General features: G+C 31.9%; 1 long non-coding RNA gene and 1 pseudogene across 1 annotated transcript in view; both read left to right on the plus strand.

The window, feature by feature from the left end:
* LOC149141335 (uncharacterized) overlaps positions 1–19,230 on the plus strand; it is a 98,163-nt gene extending 78,933 nt beyond the window's left edge. Inside the window, exon 2 of the long non-coding RNA XR_016265283.1 lies at positions 19,008–19,230. This is a non-coding gene — a long non-coding RNA (uncharacterized LOC149141335). The remainder of the gene's footprint in view (positions 1–19,007) is intronic.
* LOC149141338 (nucleobase-ascorbate transporter 12 pseudogene) lies at positions 7,894–15,090 on the plus strand (annotated as a pseudogene).
* Positions 19,231–21,456: the final 2,226 nt, after the last annotated feature.

The raw sequence follows: 21,456 nt of genomic DNA on the forward strand, positions 1-21,456 counted from the left end.
TCACTACAGTGCATTTATAATTTCAATTCAATTTATATTTAAATATTTAAGTATGAAACTATTCACTCGACATCTAGGGATACCTTGAGAGGGCACATGATCGCTATTCAAGACCCCGTAGATCACTACAATCCATTCATAATTTCAATTCAATTTATATTTAAATGTTTAAGTATGAAACTATTCACTCCTCAAATAGAATGATTAAAAATAATTGAAATAAAACGTTAATTGTGGTAATACCATTCCATTAAGTATTCAATTCAATTTATATTTAAATGTTTAAGGATGAAACCATTCATTCATTCACTCCTCAAATAGAATGATTAAAAATAATTGAAATAAAACATTAATTGTGGTATACCATTTCACTAAATATTTATTTTTAAAAAATTTAATACAATTCAATTTTCATAATACTGTATTTAAACATAAATTGAAATAATAATTTACATTTTTAGATATTTTTAATAAAAATACTTCATATATATATATATATATATATATATATATATATATATATATATATATATATATATATATATATTATTTAAAAATATTTATTTAAATAATAATTAAAAAATATTAATCCATTTTTTTCATTAATCATGAAATTTTTAAAATAATAAAAATAAAATTATTTTAATAATAAATAAAATAGGAGAAGAAATAATAAACTTGTAATAATATAGTTATAACAAAATTGAGATTACGTATTAACGCATTATAAAACATGCATGAGTAATATTATTCTGAAACTTATTTGTTATTAAATTTTGAAGAATACATTATAAAACATATTTATTTTATTCAACCATGTTTATTTTAGGGTTTCTAATATTTATTTTAGAGTTTGTATACCTTGAGATTATAATATTAATCTCTTGGATATAATATCTATGGTTAATCAGGTTGCATCATCACATTGTGAAAAATATTGTCTCAATATAAAATCAACCATGGTCAACAATGATATTTATGTTAGGGTTTATTTATCTTGGGTTTATAATATTAATTCCTTGGGTTTAATATTTTTCACTTGGGTTTGTAATCCTTTGGGATTTTAGTATTAACACCTTGGGTTTATTATTCTCTTGGGTTTATAATATAAATATATTGGGTTTATTAATCTAAGGGTTCATATACATAGGGTATAATATTATTCATAGGGTTTATAATATTATACATAGGGTTTAATATAAATCCCTTGGGTTTATAATCATTTTCAACCGTAGTCCAACATCACATTATGACAAATATTGTCTCAATATAAAAATCAACCATGGTCAACCATATTCAACTATGATCAACATTGGTAAACTATTGGGTTTATTCATACCTTAGGTTTAATATAAATCCCCTAGGATTATAATCATGGTAAACCTTAGTCAACCATGGTCCAATGCCACATTGTGACAAGGATCGTCTCAATAAGAAAATGAACCATTGTCAATCATCGTTAACCATGGTCGACAATGGTAAACCATTGTCAATCATCATAGACCATGGTAAATCATGGTTAGGCATCGTCCTATGTTACATTGTGACAATATCAAAATCAATCATCGTCCAATGTCGCATTGTGACAAAGATTTTCTCAATATGAAAATCAACCTTGGTAAACCTTAGTCAACCATGTTTATTTGAGGGTTTATAATATTTATTTTAGGGTTTATTTACCTTCGGTTTATAATATTAATATCTTGCGCTTATTAATCCATGGGTTCATATTCCTAGGTTATAATATTAATCCTAGTGTTTGATAAAAATCTTTTGGGTTTATAATCATTGTCAACGATGGTCATCCATGGCCCAATGTGTTATTGTGAGAAGGATTGTGTAAATATAAAAATCAACCATGGTCCAACATCACATTTTGACAAAGATTGTCTCAATATGGAAATCAACCATGGTCAATGATGGACCAACGTCACATTGGGGCAAAGATTAACTCAATATGAAAATCAACCATGGTAAACCATAGTTAACCATGTTTATTTTAGGGTTTATAATATTTATCTTAGTGCTTATATACCTTGGGTTTATAATATTAATCCCTTGAGTTTAATAATATTCCCTTGGGGTTTTAGTATTAAGCCCTTCGACTTATAATATCAATCCCTTAGGTTTATTAATTTAAGGGTTCATATTCCTAGACAAAGATTATCTTAATATGAAATTGAACCATGGTAAGTTGTTGTCAACAATGGTAAACCATTCTGAATCGTCGTCAACCATGGTCAAATGTCACATTTGTCTGAAATTTTTTCAAGCATTGCATTGTGTTAAACATTGTTTCAATGTGATAATAAATCTAATAATGTTTGTTGCAATGTTATATTTCATTGAAATTTATTCAATGTTGTAATGTGACATTAGAAAATTGTGGTTTAATATTAGGTTTCTAATATTGTGTTTAATATTAGATTTATAATTTTAGAGTTTAATATTATGATTATAATATTAGGGTTTTTATTATTGGGTTTAATATTAATCCTAGGGTTTGTAATATTAATCCTACTATTTATATCAATCCCTTGGGTTTATTAATCCCCTAGGTTTATAATACTAATACCTTAGGTTTATTAATATCTTAGGTTTATTAGGATGATTAATTGCTTGGGTTTATGATATTGAGACAATCTCTTAGGTTTATTAATCTCTTACGTTTATTAATCGCTTAGGTTCATTAATTGCTTCGGTTTATTATATTGATCACGTGGGTTTATTATATTGAGACAATATTTCTCATTGTGAGAAAGATTTGTCTAAATATGAAAATCAACCATGGTCTACCATCATGCAAAGTCACATTATGAAAACGATTGTCTCAATATGAAAACCAACCATGATCAACCATGGACAGTGATGGTCCAATGTCGCATTGTGGAAAAGATTAGCTCAATATGAAAATCAACCATGGTAAACGATAATTAACCATGTTTTTTATAATATTTATCTTAGTGTCTATATACCTTGGGTTTATAATATTAATCCATTAGGTTTAATATTATTCCCTTGGGGTTTTAATATTAATCCCTTGGTTTTATAATATCAATCCCTTGGGTTTATTAATTTAAGGGTTCATATTCCTAGACAAAGATTGTCTTAATATGAAAATGGATCATGGTCAAGTGTTTAAAATAATCAACCATGGTCTACCATGGTCAACGATGGTGCAACATCACATTATGACAAAGAATGTCTCAATATGAAAGCCAACCATGATCAGCCATGGACAATGATGGTCCAACATCGCATTGTGGCAAAGATTAGCTCAATATGAAAATCAACCATGGTAAACGACAATTAACCATGTCGTTTATTAAATTTATCTTAGTGTCTATATACCTTGGGTTTATAATATTAATCCCTTGGGTTTAATATTATTTTGTTGGGTTTATAATCCCTTGGGTTTTTAATATTAATTCCTTGGGTTTATAATATCAATCCCTTGGGTTTATTAATTTAAGGGTTCATATTCCTAGAGGAAGATTGTCTTCATATGAACTATGGTCAATTATTGTAAATAATGGTAAACCATTGTTAGTCGTCGTCAACCATATTCAATCATGGTCAACAATGGTTGAATGTCACATTTGTCTAAAAATTTGTTAAGCATTGCATCGTCGCAAACATTTTCTCAATGTGATAATCATTCCAATAATAATGCGATATTCAATGTTGTAATGTGACATTGGAAAAATGGGGTTTGATATTAGGGTTTCAAATATTTGGTTTCTAATATTGTGTTTAATATTAGATTTATTATTTTAGAGTTTAATATTGGGATTATAGCATTAGGTATTTTATTATTGGGTTTAATATTATTCGTGGGGTTTTAGTATAAATCCCTTAGGTTTATTGTTCCTTTGGGTTTATAATATCAATTGCTTGGTTGTATTATTCCCCGACCAACCATGGTTTGTTATGAAGTCAACCATGGTCCAATATGGAATTGTGATAAAGATTGTCTCAATATGAAAATCAACGATGGTCAATCATGTTTATTTTAGCGTTTATAATATTTGTCTTAGGGTTTATATACATTGGGTTTATAATATTAGTCCCTTGGGTTTAGTTTTATTCCCTTGGGTTCATAATCCCTTAGGGTTTTAGTATTAATCCCTTGGGTTTATTATTCCTTTGGGTTTATAATATCAATCCCTTGGGTTTATTTTTCCCTTAGGTTTATAATATCAATCATGATCAACCATTGCCAATAATATCCAACCATGGTTGAATGTCGCATTGTGACAAGGATTGTCTCACCATGAAAATAAACCATGTTTATTTTAGAGTTTGTAATATTTATATTAGGGTTTCAAATATTAGGTTTCTAATATTGTGTTTAATATTAGATTTATTATTTTAGAGTTTAAAATTGGGATTATAATATTAGGGTTTTTATTATTGGCTTTAATATTAATCCTTAGGTTTTAGTATAAATCCCTTGGGTTTATTGTTCCTTTGTGTTTATAATATCAATTGCTTGGGTGTATTATTCCTTGGCCAACCATGGTTTGTTATTAAGTCAACCATGGTCCAATATGGAATTGTGATAAAGATTGTCTCAATATGAAAATCAACGATGGTCAAACATGTTTATTTTAGTGTTTATAATAATTATCTTAGGGTTTATATATGTTGGGTTTATAATATTAGTCCCTTGGGTTTAATATTACTCCCTTGGGTTCATAATCCCTTGGGGTTTTAGTATTAATCCCTTGGGTTTATTATTCCTTTGGGTCTATAATATCAATCCCTTGGGTTTATTTTTCCCTTAGGTTTATAATATCAATCATGATGAGACATTGCCAATTATATCTAACCATGTCCAGCCATGGTTGAATGTCGCATTGTGATAAATATTGTCTCACCATGAAAATAAACCGTGTTTATTTTAGAGTTTGTAATATTTATATTAGGGTTTAACAATGTTGGGTTTATAATATTACTGTATTGGGTTTAATATTATCGCCTTGGGTTCATAATCCCTTGGGGTTTTAGTATTAATCTCTTAGGTTTATTATTAACTTGGGTTTATAATATCAATCATGGTAAGCTTTATTAATCTCTTGGGTTTGTAATATCGATCACTTGCGCTTCTTGATCCCTTAGGTTTTTAATATTTATTCCTTGGGCTCACTAACTCCTTGGGTTTATATTATAATATTGAAGAGTTGAGTTTATTATTATTCCTAAGGTTTATAATATTAATAATCCCTTTGGTTTACTAATCCTTGGAGTTTAAAATATTAATTCTTAGGGTTTATTAATTCAACCATCTTTATTTTTGTATTAATCCCTTGGATTTATTACTCCTTTGGGTTTATAATATCAATCCTTTTCGTTTATTATTCTCTTAGGTTTATAATATCAATCATGGTCAACCATTGTCAATCATAGCCAACCATGGTCAACCATGGTTGAATGTCGTGTTGTGATAAGGATTGTGTGACTATGAAAATAAACCATGTTTATTTTAGTGTTTGTAATATTTATATTAGGGTTTACCAATGTTGGGTTTATAATATTAGTTCCTTCAATTTAATATCATTCCCTTGCGTTCATAATCCCTCAGGGTTTTAGTATTAATCCTTTAAGTTCATAATATCAATCCCTTGGGTTTATTATTAAGTTGGGTTTATAATATCAATCATGGCCAACCATGGTCAATTGTGGTAAATCATGGTCGAATCTCACATTATGACAAAAATTGTCTCCACATAGGGTTTATATACCTTGGATTTATAATATTAGTCCCTTGGGTTTAATATTATTCCTTTAGGTTCATAATCCCTTGGGGTTGTAGTATTAATCCCTTGGCTTTATTGTTGATTTGGGTTTATTATTCTCTCGTCAACTAGGGTCAACCATGGTCCAACATGGAATTGTGATAAGGATTGTCTCAATATAAAAATCAACGATGGTGAATCATGTTTATTTTAGTGTTTATAATATTTATCTCAGGGTTTATATACATTGGATTTATAATATTAGTCCCTTGGGTTTAATATTGTTCTATTGGGTTTTAGTATTCATCCCTTGGGTTTATTATTCACTTATCACAATTCTAATTATTATTGGACCATGGGTTGTTATTATGAGTTAACAATAGTAATAATAATAATAATTATTATTATTAATATAATAATTATGATATTATTATTACAAATAATATAATAATAATTATATTATATTATTATTATAATATAATGATAATATAATATTATTATCTATTATTATTATTACTAATTAATATTAATATTATAATATTAATACAATAATCATAAGAATATGGTTGTCATTATCTATAAAAATTAAGATGGTGAATCATGTTTATTTTAGTGTTTATAATATTTATCTTAAGGTTTATAATATTAATCTCCTGGGTTTAATATTATTCCATTGGGTTGTAGTATTAATCCTTCTGGTTTATTATTCACTTATCATAATTCTAATTATTATTGGACCATGGGTTGTTATTATGAGTTAATAATAATAATAATAATAATATTATTATTATTATTATTATTATAATATAATAATAATTATATTATATTATTATTATTACTAATTAATATTAATATTATAATATTAATAAAATAATCATAAGAATATAGTTGTTATTATTTATATAGTTATTATAGTTATTAATAATTCCCAACTCACGATAGATATGCTAAGGAAATTGAGGGGTGGCAAAAGCTGGGACCATGTTGCGAAGAGTTGGCGGACAGTAGGGATTATACAGGACATAGAAGGGTTGATGAGGACGATTGAATATATAACGATAAATCATGTTTTGAGGCATGGTAATAGAGGAGCTGATTTCTTAGCCAATTGGGGAAGTGGACAGCCGAAAAGGGTAATGGATGGCAGTTGGTTATCATTTCAGGAGGATCCACGGTGGAATGATTTAAAATCTATATTAAGGCAGGATAATGATGAAGCGATTGCGCATGAAAGGATTGATTAGCTGCCTCCTCATTATGGATAGGAGGGGAAAAGACAAGATAATTAATGCTCGCTCAGGGTGTATGAAGACGAGAGTAGATCAAATTAAAGTCAGGAATGGTGAGTATACTCGAACAATGGGAGGAATGATCATCCCAAGAAGGAACGGGGGTAAGGTACCGAGGAGGAGAGGTGGAAGCGTCAGACGGACAGTGTACGTCTCACATCATGATCCAGGAAATGAGACGTGTATTAATGAGGAGGATAGGCAGCAACGAAGTATCAAGGAGGAAAGGTGGCCGAGCAGGATTATATTTCTGTTTGCATGCAGTCGACCGGAGACAAGGATAAATTTGGGAGTGAATAGCAGCCAAGTGAGGGGGAGAGTTACGAATTTACTGTTTGCATGCAGTCGACTGGAGACAAGGACGAATTTGGGAGCGAATAGCAGCAAAGTGAGGGGGAGAGCTACGAATTTGCCGATAAGCAATATGGCAGCGAACCCAGAAAGGGGAGAAGGCAGGCGGACGCAAAGCCAGGGGGCGAATTTGGATAAGAAAGGGAAGAGTGCGGTTGAGGAAACATCGCAGAAGATTTACCTTGACATACCGGAGGAATCGGAGGAAGAATTCGATATACGAGATTATATTGCAGAGGAGGAGCAACGTCCAACATCGGGTGGAAAAGTTGGTAAATGGAAGCAGTGTAGCACTCAAATGGGAGACAGGGGAGATACGGATGAGGGTTCAGAAGAAGACGAAGAGGAAGCAGGGGGGCAGGCGCGGAAGGAGCAGAGGACTGAGGGGACGTGGTAACCAGAGGGGTAGAGGGAGGCCTAAAGCATGTGGAGGTCGAGGGAGTCGAGCTCAAGGATCTGCATATGAGGAAGGATCAGCCAGTGAGGTCAGAGGCAGGAAGAGAGGGAAAAAAGATATGAGTAAAAAATTGCAGGAGGCAGAGGAAGCTTATCTTCATGAAACCAACCCGAATATCCGAAGAATTATTTACCACTTAGAGGAAGATGTTATGCAGGACATCTCAGATCCTGAAATGGAAGATTGGGAGAGGTTTCTCCCTGACCCGGGGCACACAAGAGGAAGAATGTCCTTATACAAGCAGTCATTACATGTCTATTGGGGCATGAAGAGATTATTAGCCAAGGCTATGGAACAAGTGGCCATGGAAATGGTGGAGCTGGCTCAAGGAATTCCCACCGTCAAAAGGGAGCTGAAGAATATCCAAGTAACTCTTCTTATGCAGGACAGAAAGATGGACAAGCTGCTGCAGATGTTTAAAGTGAGTGGAATGGAGGTCAAGGTAGAAAGTGAGGCCAAGCGAGATACAATGAATCAGTAGAATATGCAGTTGCTGCAAGGAGGTTTTCTATACTTCTTTTTGTCTTTTTGCAATATTAGATGGTACTGCTTTCAGTCAAGAACAGTTTGTTTGTAGTAAGAATAGAGGGGTTTTTTGCATGGTTAGATCGACTGGTCATATACTTTTTTTGGATGGCTGTTAAAAACTTTCAATTGTCACCTGGTTTCCCTTCTGGGCGGGTGGAGACCTGCCTATGTATGTAATATCTCTTTTTAGTAATAGAATATCGCCTCAGTTTACAAAAAAAAAATAATCATAAATAGTTGGTCTTTAAAAAAATACATATAATAAGTCCCTTATCACAATTCCAATTATTATTGGAATATGGTTGTGCTTGGTGTTTAAACTATTATATTATTATTATTATTATAATAATATAGTAATAATCATATTATTATAATAATATAATATTATTATGAGTTAATATTTTTATTATAATATTAATATAATAATCATATAATAATATATGCTAAATATAGAATATGGTTGTTATTATTTATATAGTTATTAATAATCAACAATAGTTGGTGTTTAAAAAAATACACATAATAAGTATTAATGTCCTTGATACAAGTCTATCGGCGTATATCAACCACATTGGAAAATGTGGTTGTATATATGCTTCATATACGCCTATTAGCATATATCAACCATATTGGTAAATATGGTTGTGCTAGTTCTAAAACCTATTTGTTATTAAATGCATCCTGTCTACGCTTTGGAAAAGGTATGTAGATGACACCAATGTCATCTGGTCTCATGGCCAAAAGGAGTTAGATCTCTTCTTCAATCATCCCAACAATCAATCCTTGGCCATTAAGTTCACAAAGGAAGAAGAGGTCGATGGTTTCCTCCCTTTCCTTGATATTCTTATTTCTGAGAATAGTGATGGTTCCCTCTCCCACCAAGTGTTTCGAAAGAAAACACATATGGAGCAGTATCTTCATGTTAGTTCCCACCATTTCCCGGCTCAGAAGATGGGTGTTCTCAACACCCTTACTATTCATGCCGTAAGGATCTTTGATGAAAAGAGTTTCGAGAAGGAGAAATCCAATCTCCTTAATGTCTTTGTTGAGAATGATTATAGTAGATACATGGGTCAAAAAGCTTTCCTCAAAGCTGCCAAGAATTTGTTAACTAAAAGAGAACTGAAGGAGCGGATTCCACGTGTCCATCTTCCATTTGTTTAGGGGACCATTGATAAGATTGTGAGGATTTTTAAGAAGCATAATGTCCCCGCAACCTTTAGGTCCCTTAACACCATTCGTAAGTCCCTCAGATCAGTAAAGGATCCTATCGACCCTAAGGAGATGAAAGGGGTATATATTATCTCTTATTCTTGTGGGACCCCCCATATTCGTGAGACTAGTCGCTCCATTAATCAAAGGATTAGTGAGCACGCAGCTGACCTTAAACATAGGAGAACCAAGTCTTCTGCTTTAGCAGAGCATGCAGAGAAAACCAAACATCATGTTTGTATTGAGGAGGCTAGTGTTATTGCTAGAGTTTCGCAGTTCCATCATCGGAAATTTAGGGAAGCCCTTGAGATTGAAAAAAGGCCGAGCAATCTCAATAGAGAGGATGGCTGGAAGATCAATAGTTGTTGGGTCCCAGCACTCTCTTCCTAGTCGTTTTCTTCCCTTCCTCCCCTCCCTTGTTTATAGCTTGTTCTTGTTATCTCGTATCCTTTGGCCTTTGTTCTTTGTTGAGTTGTTGATATAGTATGAGGTTTTTTAATAACATTTAGTTTATGCTTTTAGTTATATACTAATAATTTTAACTAATAAAAGAAAAATAATTACTTTAATATTGAAATTGATCTATGATAATATGTTAATTTAACAATTAAATAAACAATTAATTAAATCTTTAAAATATTATAGTTTTATTCTTTCTAACACTTGAATTACTCTAATATTTATATATCTATATATGTTTATTAAATAGTTAATACCTTTTATAACTAACTATTAATTTAATAATCATTTATATATATATATATATATATATATATAAATTTTATAAAATAGTTAAAACCTCTATGTAAATTCATATGTCCCTTTGACTTTTAATTTAAGAATAATATAACTAATTATCAATTTAATAATTAATTAAACTAACTTATTTTTACCTCCGTGGTCTAGTCCAACTAACCGTTTCCCAGTCAAATTTAGTCGTTAGTCAATATAGCCGTTGCCTCGTCAAGTATTATAGCCGTTGAAGGTTCTGCTTTGACTATTTAACATGCAAACCTCGATCTGATTCTTCAACTTGTCTTGACGATGAACCACACTAGTTGGTTTGAAACACGTCGATAAATGAAATATCATGTGATCTACGCCGAAAAATCTCTCATAAACTTCATTTAACTTTTTGAAGAATACATTATAAAACATTCATGGGGAATAATTTTATTATTTTAAACACAAACAAAGTTTTTGTTTTTAAATTTTATTTAATTTTTTCTCAATGCATTGATAGAAATTTCTATTTGACAAAGCTTCTCTCATAGAAAAACCATAGTGTCTCTTAATTAACTTTTTTAATTAAAAATGAGATAACACTTTTGGGTTTTAAATTGTAATAGGACAATAATTGTTTAATTTTAATTTATAGCTACATGTATAATTATTATTCTATTTTTCTTTTTTCTTTTAAGAGTTTTTTACCTTTTTATTTAATTGTTTTAATTTTTTTTATTATTCAATTTACTTAATGATCTTTTTTAGTTTGGGAAATTATTTGGATTCAATTCAAAAACCTTAATATTCTCTTTCTCTATCACTTAAGTCTAATTATAAAGCAACACCAACACACAAGCATAAACCACCTACACATGATTACTTGGTAAAAATTCATAAACTACACGTGATTACTTGGTAAAACTACCAAACTTCATAAACTACACAGGATTACTTAGTAAAACTTCATAAAACTTAACCATAATACTCTCTTTCTCTATCACTTAAGTCTAATTATAAAGCAACACTAACGCACAAGCATAAACCACCTACACATGATTACTTGGTAAAACTTCATAAACTACACATGATTACTTAGTAAAACTTCATAAAACTTAACCTTAATACTCTCTTTCTCTATCACTTAAGTCTAATTAGAAAGCAACACTAACACACAAGCATAAACCACCACATGATTACTTGGTAAAATTTCATGAAATTTCTTAAAACTTTAACTAGAAAAAACCATTTAACAATATATCTATTATTATTCTTGATTTAAATGCAACCAAGCCAATAAATACATTACGCCATTTAACAATATATCTATTATTATTCTTGACTTAAATACAACCAAGCCAATGAATACCTTAGGCCCTTTAGTGAGTTTAACACTCAATTTTGAAACATTAGAAGGGAGAATCCCAAATCTTTTAAAAGTTTTTTCTACATGCGCGTTCAATACTACATGTCATAATACTAAGTGTTCAAAAACCACTATCATTGACCTAATAACCTTAACCTTGACTCTTTCTAACATTTAGAAAGTCAATCAAGTAATTCTATAAATTCTTCTTTTCCATAAGATATATATAGAATTCCCTAACTTTTCCTTTTCCAATGAATTACTTTTCCATTTCCAATGAATTACTTGAGAGTAGAGGAGCTTTTAAAAGGATAAATTGAAGCAGTTGAATGAATTACTTTTTCCTTTTCCAATGAATTACTTTTTCCTTTTCCAATGAATTACTTTTCCATTTCCAATGAATTACTTGAGAGTAGAGGAGCTTTTAAAAGGATAGATTGAAGCAGTTGAATGAATTACTTGAGAGTAAAAGGATAGATTGAAGCAGTTGAATGAATTACTTGAGAGTAGAGGAGCTTTTAAAAGGATAGATTGAAGCAGTTGAATGAGCACTTGGAAGGAACAAATAGAATGGTTCGTAGTTACAATCTCAATGAGCATACTTGAGAGTAGAGGAGTTTTTAAAAAGGATAGATTGAAACAGTTGAATGAGCACTTGGAAGGAACAAATAGAATGGTTCTTAGTTACAATCTCAATGAGCAATCTTGGAATGAACAAATAGAATGATTCTTAGATACAACCTGAGATGGTGTTAAATCCACAACTTTTCATATATAAGCTTATGAGACAAATTAGAATGATTCTTAGATACAACCTGAGATGGTGTTAAATCCACAACTTTTCATATATAAGCTTATGAGACAAATCACTTTCCAATTGAATGGGAGGCTAGAATTTCCTTGTGTAGAATAAGTTTAATTTTTCTATATTTTGGTTTGTTTTATTAAAATTAGGTGGTACAATTTTTAGTCAAATAATTATATATATTTATTTGAAATTTATTTTTAAATGTATAAACTAAGTTACTTTGTAGGGACCTCAAGTCTACCAATAATTAACAACTTAAATATATCATTTCAATCTTATTAATCTATTTTACCTTATTAATCTATTTTATCATTGGTGTATTGAGGCTTCTGTGATCCATATTGAGTTTAAGAGAGATTATTTTGGCGTAAATCACATGATGTTTCATTTGTCGATGCGTTTCGAACCAACTAGTGTGGTTCATCGTAAGTACATGTCTCTACATTCAACTTGTCCTGACCATGAACCACACTAGTTGGTTAGAAAACAAATGAAACATCATGTCATTTACGCTGAAAGAATCTCTCTTAAACTATTTTATCATTTCAATCCTATTAATCCATTTTATCAAAATTCAACGAGAGATTCTTTCGGCGTAAATCGCATGATGTTTCATTTGGCGTAAATCGCATGATGTTTCATTTGTCGATGCGTTTCGAACCAACTAGTGTGGTTCATCCAGTACAAGTCTCTACATTCAACTTGTCTTGACTATGAACCACACTAGTTGGTTAGAAATGCATCCACAAATGAAACATCATGTAATTTAAGCCGAAAGAATCTCTCTTAAACTATTTTATCATTTCAATCCTATTAATCCATTTTATCAAAATTCAATGATATAATTTTTTAAGGAATCATTCAACAAAGTGAAAACTCTAAAACACTCAATCTATACATATTTATAGATATATAAACACCTATAAACTTTTATTTATTCACATTAATTAGTTTGGTCTTTTCATTCATCCATCTCACAATGTTTACAGTTTGAAAAACCAGCTAGGAATCTGTTTTCAAATTATTAAATTAAATTTATATTACAACTTTACATATCAATATTGTTTATAGCCAAATATCGAGATTTATGGTCATGAAAATGCTATCAGGTAAATAGGCGTAGTTGTTACACGAACTATAACTGTACTAGGTTTAACATTTTTACGTTATGGTTTTCCTTAAGTTGGTTCTTGTGTGGAAATTAGCATCCCTCGGCTTTTACGATTCATCCTTTTCACATTGTATCTAAGTAAGGTTTCAATTTTTGACCATCAAATATTTCAGTTTTATGCGGGTCCACTCGGCCTTGGGATCACTTGGGCATACGCTTTTTGTGCAACGGAGGCTGTAGCCTATAGTTACAAAGGGTGTGATAAGTGTACCCATTTCAAATATTGTGTTAGGCTGTGTTAGGATTGCAGGAAACATGTATTAAACATGTATTTACACTGTGACCAGAATTATTTTATACAGTGATATGGAGTTTAACTGTGAGTTTCCTTAGGTAAAACCTATGAGATGAGGGTTCAAATCTCATTGAGTATATTTCTGACCTGTTGTGTCTTGGCTAGAAGAGTAGGTGGCCTCATAGAAGACCTCTGGCTCTTGTTGAGGCATAAGTTTCCTGTTATTGTGCAGCTTGCAGGTTGTTTTAGATAGGCTAGATTGATTCAAAAAAATATAAATAACCACTGTCATACATATGCTTAGAGAACAACATTATTGGTTCGGGTTCCATATCCTTTTTAGAAATACTTCAACTTTCCAGGTTGTTTCAGGTAGCCTAGATTGATTCAAAAAAATATAAATAACCACTGTCATACAGATGCTTAGAGAACAACATTATTGGTTCGGGTTCCATATCCTTTTTAGAAATACTTCAACTTTCCTCTGGCGGATAGGAATTGTAATGTGTGTTGTGTTTGTAATTGCATCTATGGATTCAATTGGTTCATAACACGTAACACATCGCTACTAGTTGTATCAAAGGCGGCACCACCTACGGTTGTGAGTAGAAGTATTGGTTTGGATGGCTTAACAACCATCTTTGCAGGACTTTGGGATACGGTAACAGGTGCAACAACTCTCACTGAAAAGGTTCATACCTTCGCTATTACAAATATGGGAAGAAGAATGGCCGTGGCACTTGGTGCTGGATTGTTAATCCCCATTTCACTTGTTGCTAAAGTGGGAGCCATTTTAGCTTCCATTCCACAAGCCATGGTTGCTTCTCTTAATCTATGTTCTAAGTGGGCTATGTTTGTGACACTGGGTTTATCAAATTTATGATACAGTGAAATTTGGAGCTCAAAGAATGTTATTATTGTAGGTCTCTCTCTTTTCCTTTGGTTATCAATACCTTCTTACTTCCAATGCTATGGAGTTTCACCAAATGGAAACACTCTTGTACCAAACTATATCCACCCTACATAGTGGCTTCACATAGATCCTTCCATAGTAATAACAATGGACTGAATTAGATATTAAACATTCTATTCTCACCTCACATGGTGATTTCATTCTCCATGGATTTTATCTAAGACAATATTGTTCCGCGCAACAGACAAGAACGGGGAGCTTATATATGGTGTCGTTCAAAAGCATTGTATCGATATTGAATTTCTACAAGCTATTGAGCCTGACATTTACAATAATGAAAATTTGATGGAGACTTTAACCCTTTATGAAAAGTGAACGAGGGCTGAGATCGTTCCTACAAGAGTTTTTGATATTCATCGAGATAGACAACACGTTTATGTGGTCGATGCTGTAGCATATTCATATGATGATGAGGTCATCAAGAAAGCTGAGGCAATGGAAAAGCTAGGGCTTGTGAGCATTAATTCTAAAGACGACAGTTTTATATTCACTATTGAATCCACAATCCACTGGAGAACTCAAATCTTCGCAGATGCTTCTTAATGCTATTGATATATATTTTATTTTCAGAGGAAAAAAACACAGTCTTTATTAAAAATAAAGGCGTTGACATACATCAATTCTTGATCAATCAACAACATTAGCATACCGCGTTTAAATAAGTTCAGAAGCATCAATTCTTAATGATCGCTCAACAAAATTAGCATACCATGTTTAAATAAATTCAGAAATAAATCCATAAGATGCAACAATCAATGAGAGGGTCATCACTTTCCCCAGAGACAATCTAACTAAGAATACAAAAAGATCAAAGAGGGCAGAATGCAACAAAATGCCATGCAATCAACTAGAAATACAGAGAACATAAACAAAAACAGAGCCTCCTTTGAAGTACCGCCAAAAATGCGTGACCTGAGGTAGGCCAACATGCCTATACCTCAAAAAAACCTTCACCACGAATAATGTTATGGACCACATGCTCATAAAAAGTTAGCCCAGGAAAGATAGATAAGCCACAAATAATGTTATGGACCACATGCTCATAAAAAAAAATAGCCCAGGAAAGATAGAGAAGCCACACTTGGACAGAGCATCTACAATCTGATTTTTCTCTCTCTGTTAACATGCTCGAACGAGATGCCAGCAAAAGAGGGGAGAAGCCACCGAGTTTTCTCCATCGAGTGACTCAAGAAGGGGACCTTGAGAGCATTGACCCCCTTCATCCATTGGATGATAGTCAATGTCTCTCCAACAAAAAGAATCTTGTATATTACAAGCCATAGGGCACACTGTAGTACCCGCGAAAAGGAAACCAATTATGACATGCAATTAGACCCAACAACTCTATACTAGCAAAAACTATACACTTCTGGAGGGTTGATACCGATATGAGCCCCACATCCACAACAACCCCCGAAAAGGGCCCGCCCCATCAAAAAATTCTATAGGGAATTTGTCCTCCGAGTCTAGGTAGGAAACTGACCGAGAATGAGCCCTGGAGTCCATGCACCCATCTCCAGGAAATATGAAATAATCCGGAGACAAGAGGATATAATGTCAGACCATCTTCCCTCAAAAATAAAATCATAGTGAATACCTTAAATCCCCGAGATGATGTACACGACTAAAGATCTATATAACTCTGACATGTTGACGAGGAGATGAGGCATGAAAGGATAAAGGAACGATTCATTAGAGCTTTGATCTTCAGGTATCTAAGGACTTCCTCCCAAATGGACACTGCAAAGGGTAGAGTAGAAAGAGATGTGAACAGTCTTCATAGGCTACATACAAAGTGATCATCTACCTTACCCTTGAAAGTTGTGTTTCTTCAAGTTCTCCCAAGTTAGTATATGGTTATGAAGTGATCATCTACCTTACCTTTGAAAGTTGTCTTTCTTCAAGTTCTCCCAAGTTAGTACCCAAGTTAGTATATGGTTATGAATTGTCAACCAAATGAAACATTTAAGCTTGAGAGGGACCTCCCATTTCCACATTTGTGTAGTCCAATCACTCACCAGATTGGGAGGAGGTATGTTCATGGAGATATAAGAGTAAGCTTCATTGGTAGAAATGCATCTTTTATCCACATGGCCATCCCAAACAAGCTTGTCCTGTTTTTGGGATAGGGAGATTCCAGCTTCACCCAATTTGCAATAGTATGGTTCCCATTCAGCGAGGAAATGCCCCACTAGGGAAATCTCCCATGCATGGGGCCAAGAAGTTCAAGAAAGAAAAGAAAATCACCTACCGCCCATACTGGCAGTGAATCGAAGCCGAGCTTGTTGAGACTTTGTATTAATGGAACAGGGAGAATATGATTTGCTTCAAAACCTTTCACCACATCCATGCCAATGGTCACCTTAGTCTCATCACCCACTTACCAACGAATGTAGATTGGAACAAAGACAAAGGACGTGTTGCCATTAAGATGTGCCAAATATAAGATTATGCGTAGATTGGAACAAAACAAGGAACGTGTTGCCATTAAGATGTGCCAAATATAAGATTATATAAAATGAAAAGGTGACCCTGCAACGATCCATTCTTCTAGACAAGCCGTGAACCAAAGCCAGTTGAAAGCTAACCCCAAATTATCCAGCAGAAGCTTCCCAAAAACTGACCACCACCACACACTAGCCAACTACCGCACACTAGCTAGGAGGGAGGCGTGGACCAAAAAAACCACCACACACTAGCTAACTACCACACACTAGCTACTAGCTAGACACTGATGTCTCTTCCACTCCACACTCCACTGATAGGGAAAGCACCTCGGAACAGAGCCCCGGAAAATGGATTTGACACAAGAGCTCAGAGAATTGGGAGACAAGAGATTAGATAATTGGGAGAAAAACCCAAGCCAATTAAGAGATTATACTAACTCCACGAGACCTCCCTACAAACTTCGAGACCAATTGTTGCTCACCGAGTGATGCATCTCAGAATTCCAGGGTAAAACCACAAAGAGAGAAAAAACCAAAATATTTGGAGGGGACAAAAGACCTAGGCACCATCCCAAACACAGAAAACACTAAGGAAAAAGATATAGAGCAAAGTAGGTATGGACACTAAGAGTGACCATGAAAATTTCCCTAAATATACTGAAAAATAACTTAAAGCTTTTGTTGACCTTTCAAGATAGACGAAGTAGGTGCCACATGATTTTCTGAGCCCCTGAAAGCAAGAGAACCCAGACAAATTAACACTGCTCAAACCAAAATCTTCCATCCTCCACACTACAAATTAACACTGCTCAAACCAAAATCTTCCATCCTCCACACTACCAACCCAATATAACATTCCATAACCGTCAAGTTAGTCATTAACCAACTTACCTTTCCAACACACATTCCGGAATAAGATTAATGAAGGCTTGCATGTTACACCAATTCCTTCACCAATTAGAGCAATCTGGCCTCCTTCCCATCAGGCTTATATATATAGTTAAATGTGATTTGATGCATTCCTTTATATATGGATAGAAATTAACAAAATTTCAAACAATTTTTACATATTTCTGATTATAAAGAATGGTTTTTACATAAATTGAATTAGTTATATTATTTATAATCTAATATAAAAATAACAATTTTCCAATTTCAATTTCATTTTATTTACATTATTTTAGATTAGTATATTAAACAATTTATATTTTTTTAATTTATAAATATAATTTTATCTTTCATAAATTTACATAAATGATTATAAAATTGGAAAATTTGAAAGTATATAAACTATCTTAACATATTAGCATAAAAAATCAACAATTATTATTTATCAATTTTAATGTTGATTTAGGAATGTTTTATTTTCCTCTTTTCTGTAAGTAAAGTTGTAATTTAATCTATTATTTTAAGTATTGATTTTTTTTTGTTTCTTTAGTTAAAAAATTAGTAAAAATTTGTTAAAATTACAAAGTGAAGTTGTGAAGTTTTCAAAATACTAATGTTTCAAAGTTTTTTTAAGATGATTAATCTATTCTACTTATCTCAAAGATTGTTGATTGAATAGTTGACTAATGTATTAAAGAATGGAACAAGTGAGTTTATTGATATCCATCAATATAACTTGTGGTCAAAATTTAGGGTATATTTTGTTTTCAATTACAATATAATGACACTCAATTTGAGTTTAACCTAGTTTGATTTTGCAGGTTTGCCCAAATTCCATGGGCCTAGGTTCATTTGTGCAAGTTCAATGTGCCTAGGTCCAATTTCATTTTTCACTTACTTGGTGCAGGATGGGGAGGTCCAATTTTGCACGTTAGGTTTGCCCAAGGAAGATTGAAATCTTACTTGGGAAATCCTAAAACATGTCAAAAATAGTATAAAAGTACCAATAACAACAACATTTACCTATACTTATGGTCTACAAAAGTCTCTAGTTTATCCTCCCCTCTTTGAAGTTGGAATGAGGGGAAAGGTAATCTAATCTAATGTGATTAGTTGCATGTGTAAGTTGAGCCTTCTTAGCATATTCATGAATATAGCTCCAAGAATGAGTTATAAGCATGCTATAATTTAGCCTTAAATGTATCATCACTCACTCGTGTGTTGAGCTTCCAATATATTTTTTTGATCATTCAATGAGCAATGAGTTAATAATAATATGCTCTCTCCATATAATATTAAGTCCCTCAAAGAATAAAGGAGTTGTAATGGTGGACATGTACACTCAAATGAGAATATAGAAAGTGGAGCATTGAATTAATAATAATACCCCGTCTCCATATAATATTAAGTCTCTCAAAGATGAATTGTAATAGTGGACATGTACACTTAAATGAGAATATAGAAAGTGTTAGGGTGGTTTGGGTGAGTAGCTCCAAGTTTATGAGAACCATGGATTTTCCCATGATATTCAATTGGAATATAGCTAGCATATTTAAAAGTGGAAAGACTACAATTAAATTTTCCTTATCTATGACTAATGAGAACCCAACAACAATGTCTTTAGACACAATCACTTCTCTCACTGTTTCTTAATCCTAACAAAAATAACTTGGGTTACCTAAACAAGAAGTATCATTGGTACAAAATGTAAGGAAAGCAACCTATTTACAAAATCTAAGAAACTATTATAACCCAATAAAAACAAATAAAAAATAAAAAATACCTATAAGATATATATGATTTAGTTAGAGGAAAATATGGATATTTACAATATGCATTCTCTTTCTTCTTGTATGGAATGCGATGTAGCCTGATACCCTCAATTTAGAGGGAGGAAAAGAATGATAAAATGATATATCTTGGCAGCAAAATGGTATAGTTTGTTGATGCACATGGATTTAGCTGTCCAACATTATTTTAACTTAATTAAATTGATCTTGGGAGTAGGTTTGATTTAGATATTAGTTTAGATCCCATTATATTCCAATTTTACAACTGAATTTTTTAATAGATCTAAATTTAAAAGCAATTTAAAGTAAAATGTAATCATATTTTTTAATTAATAATTTTTCAATTATATATTTTTTAATTAATAAATTTTCAAATATATATTTTTTAATTAATAATTTTTCAAATATATATTTTTTAATTAATAATTTTTCAATTATATATTTAAGGGTAATGACTAATAATGTATTTTGATAATAACTTCATTCCATCATTCAAAGTGCACAAAATCAATTGAAAATCCAAACCCTTATCATAAACAAAATATTCAATATATAATTTATATTCAATATCATAATCTAGACAAAACTAAAAAACTTGATACATTATTTTGGATTACCTCAGAATTTCAAAACTCTGGTGTCCAGGATTATTTTCCATTTCCATAGAATTTCAAAACTCTGGCCATAGTGCAAGTATGTTGGTTAAACATGTTTAGGTAAATCATTAAACCAAATCATTATACAAATGACAACATGCAATTTGTAAAATAAGTAAATGTAACACTAAAATATGACCGAATGTGTAGTATTATTTTAGAGGAGATTCAAAAATAAAGATTAAAACAAACAACATAGACAGGCATCGTCATGATGTGTTTTACAAATGGATGGGAAAACAATTATTTTGATGAGATACATTGGAGTTTCTAATCCATTTATATATTGGGATTGGATAGATAATTTAACGTCACTTTTATCTATTTCATTCTATAACATTATTCCAATAATTAAGTAAAATAAATATAATTATATATAGATTTTAAAACACTTTTTAGGTTTAAAAAAAATGGTCATCTTATTAAAAATTCAGATACAAATCATTTTATAAATAATAATAATAATATAAATGATAACAGCATGCACTTTATAAAATATATATTTGTAACCATAAAAATAAACCGTGATAATTATTCCAGGAATGTTTTATCATATTTTAAAGGAGATTTGCCAATAAACGATAAAACAAATATTGGCTACAAATATTTACTTTCACAAGCAATTCACGAATATCGATATTGGCTACTTGTCATAGTTGTGTGGGCATGACAGGACGTAAGGTCATGCATGGAAGCCATGCACGCACTGTTGTGTCAATTGATAGTTAGTAATACATCAACCTCCCATAACATCATCTTCGCCATCACCGCCAGATTACAGTTTCACCACGGGAAGCGAGTATTCAGGAAGGATCGACCTCTCT

The sequence above is a fragment of the Pinus tabuliformis genome, chromosome X, assembly GCF_031772625.1.
Source record: "Pinus tabuliformis cultivar Carrire ecotype Pingquan chromosome X, CPIR1, whole genome shotgun sequence".
NCBI lineage: Eukaryota > Viridiplantae > Streptophyta > Pinopsida > Pinales > Pinaceae > Pinus > Pinus tabuliformis.